Genomic DNA, 22,705 nt, shown 5'->3' on the forward strand with positions numbered 1-22,705 from the left:
ATTATTATTATCAGCTTATTAGTTTTTTTTTTATTATCTACATTATATTTTATGATATATATAGTCCTCTATTATATATTGTATACTATACATAGTAGTATATATAATATAGAATAGTATTGAATATTGTTGTACCCAGCGTGGGGGGTACTTATAACAGTAGGTTCTATAGGCTTAAGGGGATAAATCCCACCAATGGTTTATCGGCATTTAAATATGGGAATCTCCCTAAAAAAACAAAAACACATGTTTTTGTAAAAAAACTGCGCCAAGAAAAAGTTTTGTTTGGTTCTTACTGGGAAGTAGAAATTTTTGAAAAATACAAAGAAATGAGAAAGAAAACCAAGTCAACAATGTCGAATAAACGAAAATAATGCACAATCAGATTTCTATAAGAGAAATAGTTTCAAATCGAACGAGGATTTAAAAAAAATTCTTGATGAAATAAAAAATTAGTAGGAGGACCAGCGTCCTTGGCGCGGATCAGAAGATGGAGAATTAGATTGATACTAGACAATGAGTTGAAAAAATCCGCGCCAAGAACGTTGGTCCTCCTACTAATTTTTTATTTCATAAAGAATTTTTTAAAAATCCTCATTCGATTTGAAACTATTTCTCTTATAGAAATCTGATTGTGCATTATTTTCGTTTATTCGACATTGCTGACTTGGCTTTCTTTTTCATTTCTTTGTATTTTTCAAAAATTTCTACTTCCCAGTAAGAACCAAACAAAACTTTTTCTTGGCGCAGTTTTTTTACAAAAACATGTGTTTTTGTTTTTTTAGGGAGATTTCATTCTTTTTTCAAAATAAACAAGGAATCGTTTTTATATCCTGTAAATTTTTTCATTTTCAATTCAATTCGGCTCATTTATTTTTCACACGATAAATCATCTTTTCAATTAACAATCGAAGTAGAACAAATAGTTCTATTCCACAGTCGTTATTTGCACCGACTTTTAATTATTTATTCAAGATTTTCCGACTGAATTTGCTTCTTCGAGAATTCATTTGTGCACGAAACTCGAATGAAAAATATCTGTGGAATTCATCATTCGTGCACCATATTCAATTTGTAAATTACCGGGCTTCCCTCCTTGGTGAGTGTGGTTGTATTGCACTGCTACCAACTCCGTAACAAAAAAATGATAGGAGTTGATGTGAAATGCGAGAATGTGCATATGAACCCGTTGCTATGCGCGTATTTTTTTAAATATTGCTTCGAACAAAAAAATAGTTACATCAATGAGAAGCTTGTGGCCAATTTATATAATGTAACTAAGAGTATTTTTCATGTAGCTCGTCACGTTTGTATGTTATTTAATGGATATGATTCGGAGGTAGTGGAGGGGGTACTTGTTTCGTGTATAGATACACGGCAGCGATCGGCCTGATGTTTTGTGCAATCGGAGTCAAAACTTTTCTTGGCCGATACGCTGCCGCGTATCTCGATTTATTACATGATAGTAATTACCGTCATCTGACTGATTATAAAGAGTTTACGACTTTTGTACGCGTCGGAGTCCAATTCAGGTCTGAGCCGTGCAGACTCAACTGTCTCTTAAATAATACATTGATTGTTTACATTTCATCACTTGGTCTGCATAATGTAGTTACGCTGGCAAGTGTTACGCTGACAATGCTGTATGTCCACATATCAAACAATAACGCAATTGACCAAATCTGGGGCATAACAATATAATATAATATACTATTATCGTAATATCTTTAATGTGTGCTATAATCATTTTCAAAAAATCTATTGACATACATTAAGCCTCATTGGGTAGGACATAGGCGCGCGGACTAATCTAGTTGAATAAATAATTAAAATTCAGTGGAAAAAGTCAATCTGGAGTAGAATTGATAGTGTCGCTTCAATTGTTAATTGAAAGGATATTTCATCTGGTTAAAAACAAATGAGTTAAATTGAATTTTTGAAGAACGAATTTCACAGAACATGAAAATAATTATTTCCTTATTTTGGAAAAATGAATGAAACCTCTCTAAACGACCAAAAACAAATGTTTTTGTAAAAACAACTGCGCCAAAGAGTCTTATCTGGTTCTTACCGGAAAGTAGAAATTTATGAAAAATACAAAGAAATGAACAAAATGGGAAGTCAGAAATATCGAACGAATGGTCACAAGGTGCAATCAGATTTGTATACGAAAAATAGTAGTTCTAAATCGGATAAGTATTCGAACAAAATCCTCTATGAATGAAAAAATCAAAGGTTTTCAACTCACTGTCTGGTGTCAATTAAATCATCCATCTTCATCCCAGAGTTAATTGGACGGTCCATAATAGACGTAAAAGCTGCAATAAGTATCAGAATTTTCACCTCCTAGTTGGTATTATTGAATTACACTTAAGTATGAATTTTTGAGTAGATCGATGAAATACACCCTGGCTATTCATCTGAAAATCTATTTCTTGTTAAACAATGATCCATTTCTATTTGTTTGTTAATCAACCCATTGGAGAACTTCACGGTACACGATTTTCATTTTTTTATAGTTAGTTCTCATTACTCGAAAAATAGTTCTCTAAAATTAATTTTTTCAACACCAAAATAATATCATTATTTAACTTCCCGGGCAGGGAAGTTATTGTAATGCCCCCGAAAATGAAAAATCAATTTTCCATGATATCTCCACGTTTCAAGGTGTTTCTAATGTTCCTCGATAGTTGTTAACAAAATGTCTGTGGGTGTGTGTGTGTGTGTATGTTTGTTACTTTGTACGTATGTGGTCAAAATTTTGGTCAACGTTTTCTCGTGAACGAATGGTCCGATTTAACTTTTTTTTTCTCCAATCGATACGTCTTCATGTAACTTAGACCGGATTAGATTTTGATTGATATTGGTCCGATGGTTTTCGAGTTATTCCAGAACGAAAAATTCAAAATAGAAAAAAATAATCAAAAATTTCTCATTCTCATAAGATGCTTGTAACGAACGATTATAATGAAGAAAAGCTCTTCATTTTCTCCAATTTTTTTCATATATTTTTCACCATGATATTTCTTCCGTTTTTTTCTAATTTTTTATTTATTTTATCAATTTCCCGATCTATCGGGTAGTTATTGTAATCCACATTTCTCGATGTCTAAAACACTTCTAAACAACATGTCTGTATGCGTGCGTGTGTGTATGTGTGTATGTAGGTCTGTATGCCACGGAATTTTCGTTAACGATTTCTCCCGAATGACTCGCGCGATCAAGATGATGGAGGACGCAATCGAAAGGTCTTCATGTAACTTAGACCTGATGAAGAGCTTTTCATCATTATAATCGTTCGTTACGAGCATCTTATGAGAATGAGAAATTTTTGATTATTTTTTTCTATTTTGGAGTGATTCGCTCCAGTAGTTCTTCCAAATTTTCCTGGAGAAATGTTTGAAAATGGCTAAGATAAGTATTTCTCCTGTATAAATGACGTGATTGGCATTGTCAACATCAGGATATCACTAGAGTCAATCACTCCAGTGATTTATCTAGGATTTTCTGAAACCCCAGTGATTTTTCCAGTGGTTTTTCCCAAATTCCCTGGAGAAAAGTTTGAAAATCGCTCAGACAAGGGTTTCTCATGAATAAATAAACAGAGTATTGAGAGTTGAAAAGGATTCCTTTAGTCAAAATGGGAGGAATAATAATATCAGGAAGTTGTTGGTGCGACCCGTCCGACGGGTTAGACTCACATGAATACATCCGCTACCAACCCACCCGCAATGGGAGCGAGCGCAGCGAGCAACCAACAGCCCAATCCACTAGTTTGATAATGTTATTATGACAATATCTATGGAATAGAATCAGGAAGGTGACCAGCAAGTTCTATATATCTATTTTTTTTTAAACAGAATTGTTATGGATCCATTCGGATGCTTATAGAATTGGTAGACATTAAAAAATTACATCTGGGAAATGGGTTCCGTCCTTGTATCGCAAAGCTATTTTTGCAAATAAATTAGCAATGTGGTTCCAAATGGTCATTCTCCACGTCACTCTTTTCGATCGTATAGTACACTGAGAAAAAAAATTTCTAAGAAATTTCTAAGAATTTCTATGATTGATCCAAATCGTTCATCGATTGAATAGTCGCAAAAGAAAATGCTATTGTAAAACACAAATATTGATTTGAACTAAACCAAAATTGGATTGTATGAAATCGATTTTGTTATAGTATAGTATATTTTGTTTATTCTATCGAATTTAGAAAATACATGTTTTTGCGACAAAATCGATTTCATACAATTCAATTTTGGTTTAGTTCAAACGCTTCGGATTTGGCGCAAATCATTTTTTTTTCACAATTGCAATGGAAAAATAATCAGTTCAAATGATGAAGAATTGCATTTGTTGTAAACAAGAAACTGCTCACCGCGAAAGTTTCGCGTCAATGAGTATCCAACAATATGTTCCTCATAGACGAAATGAATATTTTATTGCATCTATGAATTCTGCTTTCAATCGAACAGATATTCTTTTGCGGGATATCGTAACGCCGATAAATTAGATAATTACATGCTTTATTCGAAGAAGATATCTGATAATACAGACATTGATTTGTATGTACTGAAAAGTAGATAGTAACAAAAAAAGTTTAGATAACTGATCTCATTCTTTTTCAATCGAAAACATTACAATTAAATCGATATTAGTGACTTACAAAAGCATTTTCTTTTGCGATTATTCAATCGATAAAGGATTTGGATCAAACATAGAATTTCTATTTCTTAGAAATTTTTTTTCTCAGTGTATGTATCGCTTTCTATTATTTTTTAAATTAAATTATGTTTCTTCTTGAATCCATTGTGTTCGGTTTCGTGTGAAAATGTGTGTATGAATGAAATAAAAAGATTATGCTGCCTATTAAAGAACCCGGCAGTATTATAGGTACTATAATAGGATCTTCCAATGTTAATGATGACCACCAGTAATTAGTAAATTATTATATGAAAAATTATACCCTAATTTAGTAATTTTCCTTGTAATTATTCATTTTACATGATGATTTATCCTTTCTTTATTATAAATTCAGCAGCAATATACCATAAAATTTGTGTTCTATATTGTTTTTCAGAAGTCCTCATGGCTGATCTTGCTGGGGTCATAGAGAAGGATGCATAAAGGGAGCTATATGCAAAGTACTGAAACAATCCCATGGCTGGGATGGCCACCACTCAAGTAGGTTAAAGAAGCCTATCCAACTTGAGCTTGATCAAGGGGTACCAGTAAAGTTAAATATCGATGGAGATTATGACGAATTGGAACCGTGTAATGGAGAAAGTGATTCGGATACCCCACGTAGGGAGGAGAGACGCATTTGAAGACCAGCTAAATTCATCGGATGGAGACTTTTGACGTGTTTGAAACTCAGGATGCGATCACCACGCGTTATATAGTTTTTATTTCCTACTTACGGATAGAAAAATTTATTTACTATCAAAAAATCAATTTTGCAGGACGTTTACATTGCTTTGTTCTCCTCAGATATGTATTTGTTTACATTTAAAAACCAATCTAATGGAGAGAGATCGTGCCCCCCATTTGGTATCACGTTTACCTCCCAATTGAATTATTTGTTCACTACTATTGAATATTCAGTTGTTTGTATTAAACCATACCATTTGTTAATAGGTACCAAGCCTTGTTGACAGTAAATAAAGCCTTCTATCTGTGTAATATTTTCATGATTTTTACGTAAAAATTATACCTGAATTAAACTGATAATTTGATATACGCTTTGCATTATTAATAGAAAGATTTTTATCGTGGTACAAAAAAAGTGCATGAACATTTTCATTGGTTTGTGTATTTGAGGGATAGAGTGGGTGAAATGGAAAATGGGAGGAAAAAGGGCGTCGCAAACTTTGGAACGTGTCTGGGTCCGAAGCGTCCGAGTGATCGTCATAAAATTATAAATGACCGGAGTAATGACAATCAAAAAATTTTCTCGGGGTTGGGAAAGAGGAAACCATAAATAAAAAGGTTTTTGAATTGAAAATATTTCGAGGATTAACAGTTTGCCATAATTAATTTAAAAATTTGTTTCTTCTCGTATACCCTTTCGGATCTTTACGATTTGTTCCCTTCCCATCCGCCAACCCCCTGTACGGCATTCGCCGAAGGACAAGGGAAAACTTCATTTGAGGGAAAAATCTACCCAGGTACAGTCGTCTCTTGCGAAACTCCCGCTCGACAATGAAACCGTGAAATTTAGAGTGTCATAAATTTTGGCTCCCTCAGCTAGGAATCGAACCCGGGTTTCCCGCATGCCAATCCCACACTCTAACCACACAGCCACCGCCGTCGGTCAGTTTGCCATAATAAAATTTTCGTTGAAACATAAAGTAAATGCTCTTCGAAAGTGTCGTTCTATGACTATAACATTCAAATATTTTCAGCAAAAGGAGGATTATCATTTGAAAGCGTCTTGATAACAGAGGGAAAATTTTGTCAATGGAAAGATTCTACTAATGAATTCCTGTTGAATTTTGGGGTTTTTCTGATGGGAAATTACGCTACACGATGTACAATTCCGCGACGGAACAGTCATTATTCGGCTTGCCTTTCCCGTTTGACCGCTGCAGTTATTTTAGCCTTCAGAATGTTCTGCCTGTATTATTTGAACCTTGTGAGTTACAATTCTTGCGACGTTTGATCCTTTGAAGGTATGCCCTTGGCGCCGTTCAATTTTCACAAGGTATGATCCTGGCGACGTTTGACCCTGGTAAGGTATGGTCCTGGCGATATTTGACTCTCACAAGGCATGACCCGCGTCAAGTATGACTCTCATGAACACTCTCGTAATATAAGATTCTTACCATAAGTCTCGCTCTAGAGGCACTCTTATCTCGGTATCGTCTCGATTAGTAATTTTGCTATCGTGCGCAGACCTACTAGTAGTCATTTCGAAAGAACACTGAATTTCATGTTTTGATTCTGATTATTGGTTTCTGTTAATCTTCTAAGAAATATAGAGGCTGCAGGAATCAATAGAACCCTCTATCGACGGTCGCTGGAAGTATAGTTAAGAGCCATGAAATATTGTGCTCTCTAGGACTAGTTGCGAATTCACTGCAATTATTTCACTCTCAATTGCGCTGGTTGCAGACGAAGCTCGGTATGTCACTCTCCATTTCACTCTTTGTGAGAGTACGTCCTGGGTCCGAATTGCCGATGCTGTTCAAGTTCTCCCGTCATTTCACTCTCAGTGTCATTTCTTGCAAGTGATTTTAATTTTAAGTGATTTGATTGTAATCAATTTTTGCAGCGCTCCCATAGTTTCGTACTTAGTTTCGCGCATTGTAAGTGTGCTCCCGACATTTCACTCTTTGCTGTCACTCTCCCCAAGAACCCTCCCAACCATATATTACTCTATTGGCAAAGAGCGGAGTGGGAGCGGGCATGCAATCTCCGTCTCTGGTAGGCATTGTATTGTTTCAGATTTTTTTTGACTCTCATTTCATTAAAAGAAGATAAATTCGAAAAAGGACTGTGCGGTTCATATTGAGCCAGTTCAGGAGGGTAAGTAAAAAAGTTATTGATTGGGAAATTATTGATTGGATTAAACCACCCGCAGGAGAAGCAAGCGACCGGCTCCATTGTTATAAATTTATTTCACCAGATGATTCGATCACTGTATATCAATTTGAAAAATTTTCACACATTTTGTGGCAATAGCAACAATGTCAATTGACGATATGATCCAAACTGCAGAAGGTAAGAAGATTTGCCCACACAAACATTCGAGTAGAACTATGAGAGGTAATGTAATACTAAGATAATATGAAAACACATTTTGGGAAAAGGTGAGAGCAAAAAGTACGTATAACAGCCACATATCAAATTCCTGTAGTAGGGGAGACCTCCGGAAGAGCATTTTAAATATCCTGATACTGCACTCACGCAGATCCTTCGATTTGTTAATGCTGGAGTACGGAAAGAGAAAGACGGGAACTGCCTGCATGGTGCAATCATCAAAGCCAGAAATGTGAGAAACCCGTGCAACAATCCATGGCAAATCCAACTTTACGGCTCGTGAAAATAAACGAGACTACGGCAACACCGAAGATAGTCGAACGAACTTCGCCTTCTCATTGCGTAATTCCGCGCATAGCGAAGGCAAGCGGGATATCGCTGTCCGGTCCATTTATACACGCGATAGGTAGGTAGATTATATCATCCTATAAATGTGTATTTTTTTCTCATATATATATATATGCTGCGCGCCACGAAATTGGCATTTTGCAGGTCCCTCGACACGAAAATTAATATACACACCCCACCATGGAAAACATATCACTCTCCCCCACGTGCTTGCCATCCTCGCCTTCGGCTCGGAAGGCAATCTTGCACCTGGGGGACGGTGATCTGTTTTCTAAGGCTCGGGCATGTAATGTACTATTTCTCTACCGTAATTTCAATGTTTCAAATTCACAATATACTTCTCATCGACGTGGAGTGTGTCTTGCAATCTTCTCATTTTTATTTTTCCAAGATTGCATCTATCGGTAACGTCCTTATAACTACGACATCGTCTTCCAGGACACGCAGCCAAATTTTCTGAGAGATAGGAGTTGTATTCGTGTGTTATTGGCTTCATTACATCTGTTTACTTTTTTTTACAAATTTATCCTGATCTTCTTCTGGTTCATCTAATCAAATATTATCTCACTTCGCTATATTTTTTCACTTCCTAAATAGAGTTAAATGTGATGAATTCAAATGGCATTGGACATTCAGACTGTGTGACCTTGAATTTAATATATTCAAGGAGTTATTTTTCTATGAATTTTTGAAACGTGTTTTTCAAACATTTGGTCGTTTTTCGCGGGTTCTCAAGCATGATGCCAGAAATTCTCCGTTTAATTATATCATAGTTGAAATTTATGGATGGGAGACAGACAGGAGTGGTCTTTCCTCTGATCGAGATAACGGCCACTTGTCTTTCACCGAGTGATGACTATATATATTTTAGACTGTGTTAAATAATTTTCAGTTTGAAACCTGTAATCAAGTGTCGAGTGGTTTTTTCTTTTCAATATTTTGAGATGCCGGTTTTGACAGGCGGAAAACGAAATCAGTTAACCTTCTTATGCAGCAACGAAGAAACTTCTTTCGTTTTCAAAAGCTTGGTAATCTATTGGATGCATTCTCGATATGATGTGTAAATCGATTCTTCGCATTTTCTGCGTGTCAAAGAGTACCACTCCATCGTAACCCATCTTTCACATGCACTTGAAGGTGACATCATGGAAAAGAAGCAAGATGAAGGTGGGATTGAATGGATGTGATGTTACACCGATGTAGGCAATATATCTAAATGTCGTGAAAAAGCCCCCAAGGCCGGCACACATTGATAAAACAAATATAACGTTTGGCACAACTCGGACGGGCCCGACAAGTACCTCTTTTTCCTTCATCTGCGCCTTTGCGCCTACTCTTTCTTTATCTTGAAACGAGGTACTCTGACCAATAGTTTCACGTGTGACATTTAAGTGATATGGAAAAATTGTTGTTAAGTTCGATCTCTTAATTCAATTGTTCAGTCCCTCTTTGAAGTAGATGAAATTTTCAGTGGATCCACTTCGAAAATCTGTCGAAAATTCACAATCAACAGAGAACAATTACAAATTGAGAATTTATGTGAGCTAATAAGATTACTCTTAAGCGAAAAAAAATTGCTTTGGTTGAAATGAATTTTCGCATGTCCTATGATATAACGTTAATTTGGCAATTTTTTTTTTTTTTTTTTTTTATGCTTATTTTATATCGCTTCGAGTCTGATGAGACTATATGGCGATTGATCAAGACTTTAAAAATGGTTAGATCTCACCATTCTACCCGGCCAGGAATCGAACCTGGAACCTATCCGTTGTGAGGCAACGGCCTTAACCACTTCGCCAGGCCACCGGGCAATTTGGCAATTTTATAAAATTCAAATCTTACCATCGCACAATTTCCCAAAAATTCCACGAAGTGGATTCATTATAACTCCTTCCAGTATTTCCCCAAAACATCTGTGACCTTCATCGAATAAACATCTAATACAATTTAACGGCTAATACTTGCCTGAAGACTTATCTGAAAATAAATCTGGTTGTTCAGAATGACACAAAATGTAAGAAGAAAAGTGCATCATTACGCACTCCATGCCCAAGCAATCGGAATAGAACATTTTGACACGTATTGGACTCGCTAAATAACGTTGAGGGTGTTTTTTTTCGCAAATATGGTGGGTCTAAGGCGCTCATATACGCGCCTAACCAAGCCCAAAATTTGGTTGTGTTGTGTATATGAGCGCCCGAGCGCCGCATTGCCTAGGTGGCATTTCCTTGTTAGGTGAGCCCCATACAAATAAATGCCATAATAAAATCGATTATTCCCCCATCTGATTGTCGACCAGTAAAAATTCAGTATTTGAAGTTTTTCAAGGGAGTAAAAGGAAAATTATTTCGACAATTTTCAGTTATTTCCATTAAGTCGCCCAGCAACCTTGAATGAAGATGACCTGTTAAAAACTGGAAGTGTCAAGTGAAAAACTTTCGCAAAACTTATTAATGGTGAAATAGCCGTGGCATTCCAAATCACATTGGCCAATCGGCAATTGCCTTCAATTTGCGTGCTCTGATGTATGAAATGTATTCTTCCTGCTTAAATTTCCTTGAAGAGCTGCGGCCATTGTAATATGTCTTCAGCTACTGCCAATGATTCGGCCTCGAATGGATTGTATGAGGTACAATGATAGATCCGTCAAGCGTTTATGGACGTTCGAGGCTTGGCTGAAGTGTGCCGCTGCTATGTGTAGAAGTTTCATCACCCGACTGAGCATCGGTCAGTAGCGTAACTCGCGTAAACCTAATCATCCTTGTCTGTCTTATATTCAACTTATTTTCTCCGCCTGAATGGTAAGAGCAAATCGTTGAAAATTTCGGTAAATGTGTATTACCCGATTATAAATCTATATATCATAGAGTCAATTTGAGTGAACATTCTTCCGGAGCAGAGTTTGAGAACTAGATAACAAAATTGACGTAACATTATCTATCACGTATGAAAAAATTCAATAGAAAAACTAGCGAATTCGCTAGAAAATTCTATTTTAATTCTATAGGAATTACAATAATAGAAATTCTATGGGGGTTTCTATAGAATTTCTTTTGGAATTCTATTGAAAAATTCTATTTGTTTTTTGCGATGATTCTATTGGGTATTCGATAAAAAATGTCAATAGATTTTGAATTTCTGTTTGAATTTTTCTCTTAAGATTTTTTCAATAAGAATGCTCGGGCATCAATTTTCCAAGTTTTTTCCAGTCGGAATGTGCAATGCAAAACAAAACAAAATCTATTGACTTTATCTTATCGAATATCTAATAGAATCACCGCAAAAAAACAAATAGAATTCCAATAGAATTTTCTAGCGAATTCGCTAGGTTTTCTATTGGACTTTTTAAGTTTAAGAGCGAGAGAGCGAGAGAGAGAGAGAGAGAGAGAGAGAGAGAGAGAGAGAGAGAGAGAGAGAGAGAGAGTCGGTTCTCGAACGATGATTATTCCTATGTACGGTTGCAACTGCTATGCAGATAATATGGTGATCGTATGGTAAGATGAGTGCAACGTTTATCACCGCTATACGTCCAAAAAACCGGACTTACATCACGGAAAATGAACACGCTTGCAAATTTTAATATTCGCAACGTATCAGCCTCACGTTCTTGGATAAATTTTTCAAAATAGTACAGTGTTGGTCTCAACAGGGGCTTTGTACTGTTTTTCACGTAGATTCCAGGCCTTCCTGGGGCAAATGTTTCTCTTGCGCGTTTGCCTTCGCGGTGCCAAACTGGTTTATTTGCCGGCAGGCGAGAGCGAGAGACCGGAGAGGAGTTGGGCTCGACCAAAAAAAATAAGCAGTTACTATTGCCCAAAAAATAACAGCGAGGAACATTTCGAAATTTTCCTCATTTCTGCTAACCATAAACTAGAATCTTCGTGACAATTAAAAACTATGAATCTGGTCACAATTCAACACGAGCAGACTATATCCACTGGATATTCTGGATATTTTTAAACTGGCCACCAAATATTCTTCTATCTCTTCGTATCAACAGGTTCAGTAAAACAAGCTGAACCTTGTTGAACATTAAAAATTGTAATCTAGTGTTCACCCACTGTTGACCCTAGCGTCGCCGTTGGTGACGAATCACTCCAAAGATTCTCATAATACAAACGTTATTTTCCTCATTTAAAATGAATTTCATATCAAATAGGCTACAAAGAAATAAAAATGAGAGAAAAAAACACCAAACAAATATATTTTTCCAATATCTCATCGATTTTTCTGATGGGCAGACGTTTAATGCTTTTCAACCCATAGACTACCCATCTACAAAACGAAGGTGACATAGCGAAATTGTTCCCACACATAGGCAAGTATATTGACAAGAGGACAAAGTTCATTCGTGGCTGGTAAACGACTGCCGATGGGGTCAAGGTGATGACACCCAACCAGCTATGGTAATACAGAGAGAACAAAATTACTTGATGAAGATGTTCATAGAAAAGTGATCCCTTAAAAGATAAGTGAAGTAAATGTTTTCACAGTATTTTTTTCGAATTATTCTCTTTCGGATGATTATCGTTCATGAATGTTCATATTCAATGAAAATGTTCGATGAAAGAATTACGATTGAAATGAATTTCTAACGTGGCAATATAATCTATCTAATCGTGTTTTCGCTTTTCTTAAGTGGAAGACCAAGGGAGGGGGCAATCGCCTATTTAAACGCAACCAATGAAGATTCATCCGCATAGTTGTGGCTATATGGTCACGGCTTAATCTACAGATTAATTATTTATGAGGCGTGTTTGATTCATTCGTTAAAGCACACCCATGAGATGATTATGATGTGATAATGTCTTAATTAACGAGGTTTAACGAGACCCTATCGGATGGAATTATTTCGCTTTGTAATACGCCATTGCACATGGCGCACACGCGCGCACCAGCACAGGCGCATGCGCACACGCTGAGAGTTTAAACTCTGAACTAATCACCAGGTGAATGCGCGTGTGCACGTACTACTCGTTATCCTGAGGTTCACAGCGTTCAATCTTGGTCAGGATCATTTCAGCGGCTAATCGAAAAAGAGAACAAGGAATTCATTCATTTTTTTAATTCCTTCTTTTTTACTTTTGACTAGTGATGTAGTCAAGCTTGCTCATCGACTGGGAAATCGTTTTGCTTCAAATCCTTTGACAGTAACTCGATTATATACGGTTTAATGTACAATTAACTGATCACTTAGGGTAACCGTAACGTTGCGCTCAGTCACGATGGCCTATTAAGTCTTGAAGTTTCTCTGTCCGGTGAAGAACGACGGCAGTAGTTTTTCAATGCAACTGAGTGAGACATGCTGATACAATAAATAAATCATTAAAAATCGCACAGGAATAATGCAAGGAAAGCTAGAGAACGTTTATGAATAAATGTAAAAAATTTTTTTGGCTGTTTAATGTTCATTTAGTTTGACTAAAAAGGCCTCTAGTAGTATGAGCGTTAGAGGATAGTTATTAACTCGATTAAGAAAAAGGGAAAAAGAGCCTCCTTCGACGACTGCAAATCGTTGAACACGAAGGCCATCATTACTCCGGGGGGCTGTAGACACTCCCTCGCCGTAAGGTCCACAGCGAGTTTGTGTGCGTGTGTGTGTGTATAAGCGTTATCCTAACGACGGGGTCTCATGAAATTCAGTTCTCTATTTACTAAGAATGAAGATCAATATACAGCCGAGGTGATAAATATTTAGAAAAATTGTTGCGTAGTGTGGATACTTAATTTGTCGAGACGCCACATTTGGAAGATATTTGCCATAATTATAAATTCTCATTGATGACTATTTTATGATTTTCGGGGTTTCACGGTGAAAAATTTAATTTAAGAGATTATAAATTAAATGAATAGGGACGGTATATGGTGTGACTCGGGATCTCTGGGTTTAGTGGAAGAAAAATGAATAAAAAAAAGAGGTTCAACCACTTGATGAACTCAGACACAGTGGGGAACCCTCTAGGCAAATGTTCCCTTAATCGGAGGCCCCACACAGATGATATTTCAGTGTTAATTGCGAGTCGATATCTCTGAGACTCGCTTAACAAAAGCTCCAAGCTTTCTAATCTATGGTTCATTAAGACCGAACAAATTTTCAAAACCAGTCAACTGTACGCTACAAATAGCGAAAAATAGTAACTATAATAAAGTGAATAAAATTTAAATTCTTATTTTGAACAAAAACGCGATCACAAATCCTGAAATCATTAATATGGATATTTTTCACTCAACATATCATCATTTGCAATTAAAAGGATTAATTTATTATTTTCAGATTTTTTTTCCCAATTTTATTTCCATTTCTCTATACGTGGATATCCCTGCATTGACTTTCCAGTTTGTGCTTTTGGACTTGTTAATCTGGCGAGGAGTGAAAACCCGGTGGGTGGTAGAGGGGGAGTAGTGAGGCAGAGAGAGGAGCTAGAAGGGAAATAAAGAGGGATGAGAGTGGGAACAGGTACACGGGGATGGCCATTCCCCGATTTCCATTTTAATTGAACTCAACGCAACATCATACTTAATGCCAGAGACTCGTCGTTGGCGCTTCAATTAAATGGCTCTCTCCCCATCTTATTCCTTCTATACGCAGATATTTCACTCTATCCTGGCGTTTTTCTATATGTAAAGTCCTATCGATGGACATAGGTGTGTCCTGGTATTTCTCGAAGGACGATCAGTCCCATTTAACTGTTAAAGCGTCCTTTGATAATTTCAAAGGCTCTATGTGTATATATGAGAAACTACCCAAGAATTTACGTGAAAGCAATGGATCTATTCATGCATGAAATATCTCCGTTTCAAGTTCTCGTGGAAATGCTGCGAAATAACTACAGCTGTTCAGGGTGATCTGTAGAGGATTCAATATTAAGGAAATTGTTCCGTGGGAAACTGAACAACAGCAGAATGAGGCCAATCATAATAAATGTGAATAATTGGACCATTAAAAGTGATTTATACCAGATAAAAGTGCGAAAATACAAGACGGATCTTGTAGTGTTATTGATGCTATTGGGCAGTTGGTAGATGTCATAAAGGTGGTGATAAAACTGGATGTTTAGAAAGAATATCTGATTATATTCGGATATAAAAATGATGACAAAATGACATTTGAACACTTGCATAGATAATATTCATAGAAGGAGTTATGTCATTTTTATTATATTCAACACGATTATATTTGCCATATTTAAAATGATCATTGTATTACAATTGCTTTGTGAAACTCTCAATTGTCTCACTAAATTGTCTAATTTTGAAAGTTTATTTTCAAAGTCCATTGATTTACTTTTAATAATTTTTATGGGAGTAACTCCGTTAAGACAAAACTTAAGCTTATTCTTTGCTTGTGGAGCTATTCGGTGAAGCTCGTGGGTACGAATAAGGAAGCAGGGGAGTGGTGAGCAACGGCAGAAATGCCGAGGCCGAGATCTCAGTGTTTGTTGGACCTGGTTGATTTATTGACAGGAAAATCTAGTTGCCGTACGACTCTCATGTTTAGTTCACATTGAGTATGTCGATGTTCTTTATAGTGTCCTTCAAACGTTTGCTATAAGTAGGATTTGCACGGACACAATTAAAAAAAATTGTTTTATAGATTTTTATGGTTGAGATAAACACCATTGATTATGTGGATATGTTGAGTACTAATTATCTCGAGAGGGATTTAAAAAATATTTTTTAAGAGACGTTTCTGACCACGAAAGACAAAAACGATATCTAATCTGAAATACCGCAAGAAGGAAAATTTCAAGTCGTTGCTATTTGTAAATACACTCGGAAAAAAATTTTTAATCTGAAACATATTTACTTGAGACGAAAAATTTTTCTTCAATCACTTACGTCTTCGGAGTATCTCAAGTTACGTGGCACGAGAAAGGTCTCATGCGTTATAAAATTCTTGTAGTCAACTATGATTTTATCACAAATGAACTCACTTAAATTGGGTAGAAGAATCGTCAATCTTCAAGCATTTATTATTTTTATGATTTTTTGAATGCCCTTCCAATGTTTTGATATGTGATATAACGCGATGTAACGCGGAACCATAGTGATGAATTCGTATATTTCGATACACGTGCGACGAGTTGAAACACCACGTCGCACGTGTATCCGAACTATATTTTTTGTTAGTGATGTTACGTTCAGCGAGTGCCGAACTGTGCCATTTTTCGTTTACTGGTAGAATCGCGGTTTATCGGGCCTAATGACAGAAAAGAATTTATTCCAGGTTGGTAAAGCGCACACATTTTGAGATTTTAAACATTGAAAATAATTTACTTCTCTCAAATAAATATGGTCGATATATTATAAGATTTTTTTCATCACTGAGTCCCGCTAACCTGCACCTATCGGCCTGTTCTGTGGCCGATAGGTAGCGATTAGCAGCCATGGACTTGATAAAGAGTGTTTTAGCGCTCCTAGGAGTGCTAACTGCAGTTAGCGCTCCTAGACTCGTTAAATATCCAACCTCAAACCAGCTGTTTCATACTGCCCCTGTTCCTTATTCCTCCGTCTTGTTCTTTATGCTTTCCGCACATTCACCATCGAAAATTTTCTGTTATCCAATTTTTATTAGAATCATCCTTTTAGACAGAGAATTTCCGATTCATTAATTATTATCACTTTTTACGTTTGTTCTGGTTTTTCATTCAGTGAGGAGAAGCGAGGGGAGGTGGGCTCTGTATCCAAGAATGAAGAAATGAAAAATCTATGAACTTTTTTCTGTTAAATATTCTTTTAGGAATACGAGATGGTAAAATTGCATGATCTCCGATAGAATTAGCACAACAAATTAATAGAATTTTCGCAAAACTCCAATAGAGTTTTTCAAGGGTTCCAATACGAATTCAGTAGAATTTTTCTATGGTAATACTAGGTTTTTGTAGTATTTTTCTTATACCTAACAAAGAGTACAAATTACTTCAATTTTTATATATTTTTTTCTTTTGTGAATTTTTTTTTCAGTGGGGGAGGGGGGGTTCGCCCCCCCTTCCAACCGCCTCCCCAGGGGCTTCGCCCCCTGGACCCTCTTCATCGCCCCCACCCCACCCCTCCTTTGCGGGACTTCGTGATAAAAAATAGATTATGTCATTCGGACGATGGTCTCGGTTTGTGAGTCGTGTGAAGTTTGCAGCACTCCTCACAAACCTCGACCTATTGTCCTTAAGACATAATCTACTATCTCGCAGTGTATTAGAGATTCACACAAAATTAATGTATGGCAAACTTGATATTAGATGTACTATCCATTACGTTGCAATTAATTTTCGGAATAACTCTTACGTTGTAAAAATCATTTAATTTCCCAACTTCAGGTGGAAACTAAGTAAATGACAATCGATGATGAAAAAATGCGATCATTCGAATTTGACTGCATCGGTCAAAATTGATGGCTCATCGTTTTTTTCTTTTTATATCGAATAATATACAGATTTGTAATATAGTATATATTACACTCCATTTTATCTACTCCATTTAGAATCACGGTATCTGAAAAAAATCACTCACCAGTCTCAAAACATGTTTTCAAGATTACCTCGTAGAGATAGCCTCTCTTATTGCAAAAATGTGAACAAAAATATCCATGAAAAAATAGGACTGTTAACCTTGATTTACCTATTTTAGTAGACCCCGTGAGGTCAGGCACGTGGCAAATTTCATCGATATTCGATAATACCACTGGTCATACGTAAGGGAAGACAGTATATTAGGTGGTTTCACGAAACGAGATCCTAGTCCAGCTCATTAGGCGAACATGTTTTGTCATCGTCTGATTGGCCCGATCCTTTAATTCTTCACCACGAAAACGTGCGTGCCTGCAAACCACAGTTTGAGATCCAGCAGTGAGTCGGCTGCTATCCCGAGAGCCAGTCTGAAACAAACACAACTCCCCTAATTTAATTCACTCATAATCCGCTTAAGCTGGCCATCAACAGCAACGCTCCCGTTTGTGCTGTTATTTTTTCGTTATTAATTCTTTCAACTATTAATTTTTTTTGTAGATACTGAGAAGGTACAGTGGAAATTTATAGAAAATTGGAGTTGATTAACATCCTAACTATTTTTGCTTTGTAATCATAGAACTTAGTAATATAATAATAGAAATTTGTAATATTAGATTCGACAACTTTCTGACTGCCAAATCTACAATACTTATACATTTTTTGAATTGGGTAAATTTGTTTTATTTTTTACATCTTACTTTTTCCCGATGGTTTTCATGAACTTGTGTTTTTGTCAATGGAAAGGAAATTTTCACTAGCGTTGAAGCACGATTAATATATTTTCCGTGAAGGATCAAATTGTAATTTTTCCATGTGAGAAAATATTTGTATGTTCTGGATTTGCCATCCATGCATTGAGTCTCTTTCTTCATCCAATAATACGCGAATAATAAAACAAGCCTATAGGGTTCCAGCCTATTCGACAGAAGGCATGCGACTGTTTCTTTTTGCGTCTTTCTTTTCTTTTCATTTCTACCAATTCCATTGATAGTGAGCTTCCGAATGGATCTGTTCCTCATGCCTGTGATAGGCATACACACGCAATCACATTATACAGGGTATATAGAAGGAGATATTTAACCTTTTGATAAAACAGATTGATCCAAAAGGTTAAATATCTCGACTGATTGCACCCATCCAAAACAAGTTGATATCTCGATTTTTGCAAAAATTCCTATGCCGAAATATGCACATAGTAAATATATACACATAATCAAACATATTTGAGAGAGGCTAGGCAAGAAGTTGCGTATATCCCGCTCAGTGTCAACATATTAAAATGAATGTAATCTTCGAGGCGACTATCGTTGAAAATTTTTTTCCTTTCTTGTCAATTTCGTGCTAGCGAAGTACGTAATGGAGAAGGTGAATATAATGAATCAATTTGCGAATGTTAAGAATGAGGGACAATAGCACAAATTCAACGTAAACTATAAAAACTTCACTTCGGAAACATCTTCACCCTCAATTGAACTTCATGTTCTGCCCTGTATCTTCGGAAATTCAGCTTTTACTTTGCTTCGCGAACAAATACTTTTCTCAATAACTATAGCCTTATAGTGATCATTCCTGTGAAATTAGTGACATGTTGTATCAACGAAGAACTCTTCCACAGAGGCTTTTTACTTCTAAACCTCTTTAGAGCATCAACAGAGGAATTATTGCTGTCTTCCCCAGCTAAATCCATCTTGGAATCCAGCATTCAAACAGAGGATTTTCTTGCGAGAGTTTTGTTTGTTGATTTCCGGGTGAAGGGGCGGGGGGGCGTGGGTGAAATGGAAGGGGAATCCTATTGTTATCGAATCCTAATTCACTCGCTAAACACGAAAAAAACAAATTTTCTGATAAAGTTTTCCATTATAATATTCACATTTTAAGCTTCGACGTTATTTCGTGAATTAATTGAATTTTTTGGAATCAGTTACGCGTATTGCGTCATTTTCCAAAACTTTCTTTATAATTATCAAAAAAGTTTAAAAATGCATAGAAAAACTGGCAATGTCGCACGATATGACTGCAGAGTATTCTACTCGGTCCATCTATATGATTTCATATGGTCTCCACGTTTAATCCATTGACAGTGACAAAAACCAATAAAACAAACAGGGTTGCGAGCATATTCGACAGAAGCGACAGATCGTTATTTTATTCGTTATTAGTCTTTTGGATTCTTTCTCCCTCTACCCCTGCCATTGCTTATAAACTACCGAATGGATCTGGCGCGATGGTTCTCTGAAAAATTTCCCTGAAAATCCTTCTTGGAAAATTTACATGTACAATAGGATGGCTCATAATAAATAAGAACGAAAAATTAAACTTTTTTAGAGTTGAAACAAATAGTCCAGGGAACTGTGAGGCTGTGTGATTTTTTTCCGATTTTTTAATTCAATTTTGCAGTAGCGCATGGCATTTCAAGTTTGACTAAAATATTTGACCTACTGGTAGTCAATGGTTATAAAACTTGGGTAAAAGTTAAATATCCTTGATTACGGTCTGGTGCTAGGTTATAAAAATGACAGAGGATGGTTCTTCGGATCTGTTCAGGTAGAGAATGCAGCGACTAGTATAGGTCTGTCACTGTTGCTCCCATAGCGAGGAGGTCTGAAATACATGCGTTTTCTGGGAAGCAATAGAAACCCAACTATACGACTGCCCTGTGCGAGACAGAGGCGCTCGCAGTTGTCCCTATCACACAGAACGATGTGCTCCATGAATAATAATAATAACACGATATCTATGAGTCGTGGAAAGATGAATCGGAAAAATTATTCTTCATTAGAACATTTAATGCTGCATGTCTCGTCAACTTTTCAGTAGTTCTCAATATATTTTGGCCGGTATAAAAATGATTATTTATTGTTCATTTGTTTCCTGAAGCCTAAAAATAAAAAATCGGTCCCGTGTACCTAATTTTTAAGCTATAGATTTTTTTTTCAATGTATAGAATAACAATTACATTCCACTTTTTGCTAATTTGATTCCAAGATGTCTTAATTTATTTTTCTTTAATGAAAAATTACACTAGTCTCATGAAAAACTATAAAAAATCATTCCTCAAAGAATTTTCAGAACTTTTTTAGTTTTTTCATTTTTATAAAAAAAATTTATTCTGTCAAAAATTCATTATTGCATTTCAAAATCAATTAGGCTTTGTTGGAGTCGTATTTGCAAAACGTTGATTGTAATTGTTATTCGACAAATTTGTTTAAAAAAATTCATGAAAAAACAATCCATAGCTCAAAAATTGGGTACACTGGACCGATTTTCCAATTCCAAAGGTCTGGGGGACAAATCAAGTGATTTCTTGGATTAAAAAATTTTTTGCACTAATTTTTCGTTTCTACGAATGAACTTTCTCCTGTATGGAAATGGTCATTTGAATATCCTAGGACTCTTGAAGCTCACAGGGTCTCCCCTTAATGGCAGGGCAACGTAAAGTCTAAAATATATCCTCAGAGTGGGAGACTTTCAAATTTCTGTTGGCGTATTTACTTCTAAANGATGAAAAATGAAACCGCAAGAACTTTGTTGGATCTCCACCGTGGAAAGAGAAGACAGGGTTACTTGGACCGAATCATCGATACAGCTAACTGGATCCCTCCCTGTGAAGAAGAAAATGGAAATGTACAGCCCAAAGAACTTCAAAAAGGTAAATAATTTATTTCTCCTNCAAGAATCTTTGTCCTTCCACTTGTGCTCTAATATTAACGAACGAACTTTCAGTGCCTGTGGTAGTGTGTCAATAATATCAACCAATTATTTAGAGAAAAAAAAATGCAGAAATGCCAATGACACGACTAGATACCGAAATCTCATTCATTGGTCATGCAAAATCAGACATCCAGGGTAATCAGTTACCATCAAAACGCCAAGTTCTGANAAAAAAAGTGCAAAAATGCCAATGACACGACTAGATACCGAAATCTCATTCATTGGTCATGCAAAATCAGACATCCAGGGTAATCAGTTACCATCAAAACGCCAAGTTCTGAAGTGTTTTTTTCATTATACGCGCCATGCCACCCCGATATTGAGTCCTCGCGAAGCAACCAGATGCGTTATTCGCAAGTCTGTTATATTCTGGCAATATGCGGAAATCCCAACCATCACGGAGGANGCTGTTTCTGTACTTTGAAGATGAAGAAGAAGCTGATGGAGATTTCCGCTTGTTCGTGCAGCCCAGCAAGGCAAAGAAAATGAAGATCCTGACTCCGGATTTTACTGCTGTGTTGGATCGAGCCAAAGTCAGCGACCGTATGGCNATTACTAAATTTGAGAAGTTACTGAATGATTATAAAAAAATTCGCAAGAACGGTCCGGGGCGTTTGGAGAAATACGAAAACGCTCAAAGTGCAGCGATTGGTTTCATGTGCGAGTTAGATGAGTTGTTCGATATCGCACATCAGAAACAAGTGAAGGGGATGAAAAATGAACNTAAGTCGCGAAATGGTCCGTAGGAACAGACGGACCCAACGTAAATCTCTGAGTGACGCCATAAAAGACGATGTAAAAAATAACTCCCCCAGTTTCACGACCGTTCATTCCGATGGTAAACTACTACCATNCAGGGGTCACCAATAAACTGGATTTCCAATGACGCCCACTGGCCCAAACTTAGGAATTGTCTTCATAAATGAGTTCACAAATGACTTAGCTTGCAAGAACCTTAATGAATGAGGCTGAATTTACANGGATATATATGTTTTAATTGATTCGGATAAAAGGCATTAGAACAAATATTTCGAGAAAAAAAAATTGAAATCGGCTGCGTATTTTTTAAGCTATTGCACATAAAAGGTTTTCAGAGAAAGTCGAATATCTCGGAAGCTACCCATGCGATTGAGCTTATTTTTAATAGGAAGGATTGTTATCATGAGAGGAAGATTCTCTCCAAATTTCAAGTTGATAGCTCAATTTTTGCACCAGCTAGAGTGATTNCGTGACTAAATACCTACAGGAGATAACTAGAGGAAGTGGTGAAGAGCAGGCAAATGCCATCTTTACATGCCTGGACGAATGGGGACTTGTCAATGAAGTCTGTGCCATGGTATTTGATACCACTTTCAGCAATNCAGCATTGTCAGGAGTTT

Source organism: Diachasma alloeum, unplaced genomic scaffold, assembly GCF_001412515.2.
Source record: "Diachasma alloeum isolate Michigan unplaced genomic scaffold, Dall2.0 Dall_scaffold_78909, whole genome shotgun sequence".
Taxonomy (NCBI): Eukaryota; Metazoa; Arthropoda; class Insecta; order Hymenoptera; family Braconidae; genus Diachasma; species Diachasma alloeum.